Source organism: Zalophus californianus, chromosome X (assembly GCF_009762305.2).
Source record: "Zalophus californianus isolate mZalCal1 chromosome X, mZalCal1.pri.v2, whole genome shotgun sequence".
Lineage (NCBI taxonomy): Eukaryota > Metazoa > Chordata > Mammalia > Carnivora > Otariidae > Zalophus > Zalophus californianus.
The window spans coordinates 77,185,785-77,190,612 of record NC_045612.1 but is presented as its reverse complement, the minus strand read 5'-3'; the positions used below and the strand labels follow the sequence as shown (position 1 = coordinate 77,190,612).

The window sequence follows — 4,828 nt, the reverse complement described above, 5'->3', positions numbered from 1 at the left end:
GTTTGGGGATAGAATGTTCTGGATTTTTCTGTTAGGTCTATCTGTCCAATGTGTCATTCAAAACCACTTTTTCCTTGTTGATTTTCTGTCTGGATGATCTATCCATTGATATAAGTGGAGTGTTAAAGTCCTGCGCTGATTGTGTTTCTGTCAATTTCTTCCTACATATCTGCAAATAGTTGCTTTATGTATCCAGGTGCTCTCATGTTCAGTGCATATTTATAATTGTTATATCCTCTTATTGTATTGTTCCCTTCATCATTATATAGTGTCTTTTTGTGTCTCCTGTTATAGTCTTTGTGTTAAAGTATATTTTGTCCAATGTAAGTATTGTTACCCCTCTTTTCTTTTCACTGTCATTTGCATGGGAAAAGTTTTTCTTTCCCTTCACTTTCAGTCTGTGTTTGTCTTTAGGTCTGAAGTGAGTCTCTTGTAGGCTGAATACACATGGTTCTTATTTTTATCTATTTTATCTTTTGATTGGAACATTTACTTCATTTACATTTAAAGTAATTACTGATAGGTATGTTCTCATTGTCATTTTGTTATTTGATTTCTGGTATTTTTTGTAGTTCTTCTCTGTTCCTTTTTCTTCTGTTGCACTTTTCCCTTGTGTTTGATGGCTTTCATTAGTGCCGTGTTTGGATTCTTTTCTCTTTATTTTTTTGTATAGCATGTGTTTTTGATTTGTGGTTACCATTATGATCATATATAATTGCTTATGCATACAGCAGTCTATATTAAATTGATGGGTTTGAACTCATTCTAAAAGCACTAACTTTTTACTCCTTCCCCCATGTTTTATGTATATTGTGTCATACTTTACATTTTCCTTCGTGAATTCCTTGACTGATATTTATAGTTCTTTTTTTAAGAGATTTTATTTATTTATTTGACCGAGAGAGAGAGTGAGCATAAGCAGGGGGAGCAGTGGAGGGAGAGGGAGAAACAGGCTCTCTGCTGAGTGGGGAGCTCAATGTGGGTCTCGATCTCAGGACCTTGGGATCATAACTGGAGCCAAAGGCTGATGCTTAACTGACTGAGACACCCAGGCACCCCAAATATTTGTAGTTCTAATTTATTTTACAGTTTTTGTGCTTTAACCTACATACTGCTTTTATAACTGATTTATTTACTACTTTTAGTATATGTTTGCATTAACCTGTCAAATATCTTCCTTTCATAATTTTCTTTCTCCTAATTATGGCCTTTTCTTTGAACTCAAAGAATTCCCTGTAACATTTCTTGTAAGGCTGGTTTAGTGGTGATGAACTTTAACTTCTGTTTGTATGGGAGAATTTTTTTTCTTAGGCAAAGAACTTTATTAACCTTGTTTCAAACTTTATTCCCAGGCTTCTTCAGCTTAATTAGCTGCAAAGAATGAATTGTGTATAAGCAAAAACTGAAAAGAGCTGCAGTGTCCAAGGCTTGGGCTTAAAAATATTAGCGATCTAGATTTTATCAGATCCATGAACAAAATTTTAAAAAGCAGTCATAATATAAAATAGCAGCTCCCAGTAACTTCTTCAAGTTTTATCTTCTTCAGAAGTTGACTCAATTCAGTTTGCTTCATTCTTGGAAGCTTCATCAAAATTCTCTACAAGATCTGGAACTTCATCATCATCATCCTTTCCAGGAGCAAGTGGTGCTTTTCCATCCATAGATTCTTTGGGTAGAACTTCAGCCAGTCTTCTTAAACTAGTCAGACTGTCTGCACCAAGTTGGTTTAAGATACTGGGTAGCATTTCTGTCAGCTGCTTTGTCTCAGCATGGCCTGTAATGGTAAAAGTGTTTGCTGCCAGCGATGCCTGAACTTTGGGGTTGTTAAGGTGGATCACTGTTCCTTGGTTTGTGACCATATTCACGTCTTCAATACCGGAGATATTCTTTACTCCTAACTTCTTTAAGGAGAACTGAAGTTTTTTATCATCTGCTGGAGCCATTCTGTGAACCACCTCCTTCTTTCAGTGAGCAGTTCCTTTCCCACCAATGTGCACTTGTGCTTGCAGTTTGGTGAGTTTCTCCTGGTTCATGATAGTTTCTTTCATCTTGTTGGAGCGGAAATGGGACTGTACGGGGGAATAAGGTTAGCGCTCAGGGGGTCTCGGGTGGACCAGCTGAGATTAGGTGCACACACGCAGGGACACAAGATGGCAGCTGTGTAGGAGAATTTTTATCTCTCCTTTTATTCTGAATGATAACCTTGGTAGGTAGAGTATCCTTGGTTGCAGGCTTTGTTCTCTTTCAGTATGTTGATTATATCATTCCACTCCTTTCTGGTCGGCAAAAGCTCTCCTAAAAAAAATTAGCTAACAACCTTGTGGGGTATCTCTTGTATGTAACAGTTTTCTTTCATCTTGTTGCTTTTAAAATTATCTCTTTATCACTACTTTTTGTCATTTTAATTATTATGTGTCTTTTTTTTCGGCTTTTTATTTATTTATTTTTATGTTGTTAGCCAACATATAGTACATCATTAGTTTTTGATGTAGTGTTCAATGATTCATTAGTTGTGTATAATACCCAGTGCTTATCACCACAGTACCCTCCTTAATACCCATCACCCAGTTACCCTGTCCCCCACCCCCTCCCTTCTGTAACCCTTAGTTTGTTTCCTGGAGTCCAGAGTCTCTCTCTCATGGTTTGTCTCCCTCTTTGATTTCTTCCCATTCAGTTTTCCCTCCCCCTGTGGTCCTCTGCATTATTCCTTATGGTTCACATTTGAGTGACACTATGTGATAATTGTCTTTCTCTGTTTGGTGTAGACCTCTTTGGGTTCATTTTGTTGGGGCTCTCTGTGGTTCTTGCAACGGTGTGTCTGTATCCTTCCTTAGATAAGGGAAATTTTCAGCTATCATTTCTTCAAATAAATTTTCTGCCCCTTTCTCTCTCTCTTCTTTTTCTGGGATCCCTATAATGTTAATGTTATATGCTTCATGATGTTACTGAGGTCCCTTAACTTATTCTCATTCTTTATTATTCTTTTTTTTTCCTTTTGCCATTCATCTTGGTTGCCTTCTGTTACCCTGTATCCTAGGTAGCTGATCCCCTCTCACACTTCTTCTAATCTGCTATTGATTCCTTCTAGTATATTTTTTATTTTAGTAATTATGTCTTTCATCTCTGACTGGCTCTGTCTTATATTTTCTATCTTTTTCTTGAAGGTCTCACTGAGATCCTTTTTATCTTTTTTCAAGTCCAGTGAGTATACTTATGACTATTACTTTGAATTTTTCTTCAGACATATTGCTTAACTCCATTTCATTTCATTCTTTTGCTGTCTTTTTAAAATTTAGACTGAATTAGCCAACATATACTACATCATTAGATTCAGTAATTCATCAGTTGCATATAACATACAGTGCTCATCACCTCACATACCCTTCTTAATGCCAGTCACCCAATTACCCAATCTCCACACTTATTTCCCCTCCAGCAACCCTCAGTTTGTTGCATATAGTTAGGAGTCTGTCATGGTTTTTCTCCCTCTCTGATGATTTCCCATTCAGTTTTCCCTCCCTTCACCTATGATCCTCTGTGCTGTTTCTTATATTCCACATATGAGTGAAACCATATGATAATTGTATTTCTCTGACTGACTTATTTTGCTCAGCATAATACCCTCCAGTTCAGTTCCATCCACATCAATGTAAATTTTAAGTATTCATCCTTTTGGATGCCTGAGTAACATTCCATTCATCTGCCGATGGACATCTCAGCTCTTTACATAGTTTGGCTATTGTGTATATTGCTGCTATGAACATTGGAGTGCAGGTCCCCCTTCAGATCGCAACATTTGTATCTTTGCAGTACATGCCTAGTAGTGCAGTTGCTTCTTGAGGAACCTCCATACTGTTTTCCAGAGTGGTTGTACCAGCCTATATACCCACAGTGTAAAAGTGTTCCTCTTTCTGCACATCCTCACCAACATTGATGTTCCCTGTTTGTTAATTTTAGCCATTCTGACTGGTGAGAGGTGGTATCTCATTGGAGTTTTGATTTGTATTTCCCTGATGACAAGTGATGTCATTTTTTCATATATCTGGTGGCCTTTTGTATGTGTTCTTTAGAAAAAATGATTGTTCATGTCTTCTGCCCATTTCTTGACTGGATTCGTTGTTTTTTGAGTGTTGATAAAAATCTTTATAGATTTTGGATATTAGACTTTTATCTGATATGTCATTTGCAAATACCTTCTCCCATTACATAGGTTGCCTTTTAGTTTTGTTGACTGTTTCCTTTGCTATGCAGAAGCTTTACATCTTGAAGTCCCAATAGTTCATTTTTGCCTTTGTTTCCCTTCCCTTTGGAGACATGTCTAGCAAGAAGTTGCTGTGGCCGAGGTCATAGAGGTTGCTGCCTGTGTTTTCCTCTAGGATTTTAATGGATTCCTGTCTCACATTTAGGTCTTTCATCCATTTTGAGTTTATCTTTGTGTATGGTGGAAGAAAATGGTCTATTTTTATTCTGCATGTGGCTGTCCAATTTTCCCAGCACCATTTGTTGAAGAGACTGTCCTTTTTCCTTTGGATATTCTTTGTTGCTTTGTCAAAGATTAGTTGAGGATAGAGATGAAGGTCCATTTCTGAGTTCTTTATTCTGTTCCATTGATCTATATGTCTGTTTTTGTGCCTGTACAATACTGTCTTGATGATTACAGTTTTCTAAAATAACTTAAAGTCATGCATTGTGATGCCACCTGCTTTGGTTTTCTTTTTCAATATTCCTCTGGCTATTTGGGGTCATTTCTGGTTCCATACAAATTTTATGAATATTTCTTCCAACTCTGTGACAAATGTTGATGGTATTTTGATAGGGGTTGCATTGA

The 4,828-nt window shown here is 37.0% G+C and overlaps 1 pseudogene; it reads right to left on the bottom strand.

The window, feature by feature from the left end:
• Positions 1-1,559: 1,559 nt before the first annotated feature.
• Positions 1,560-2,048, bottom strand: LOC113931235 (annotated as a pseudogene).
• Positions 2,049-4,828: the final 2,780 nt, after the last annotated feature.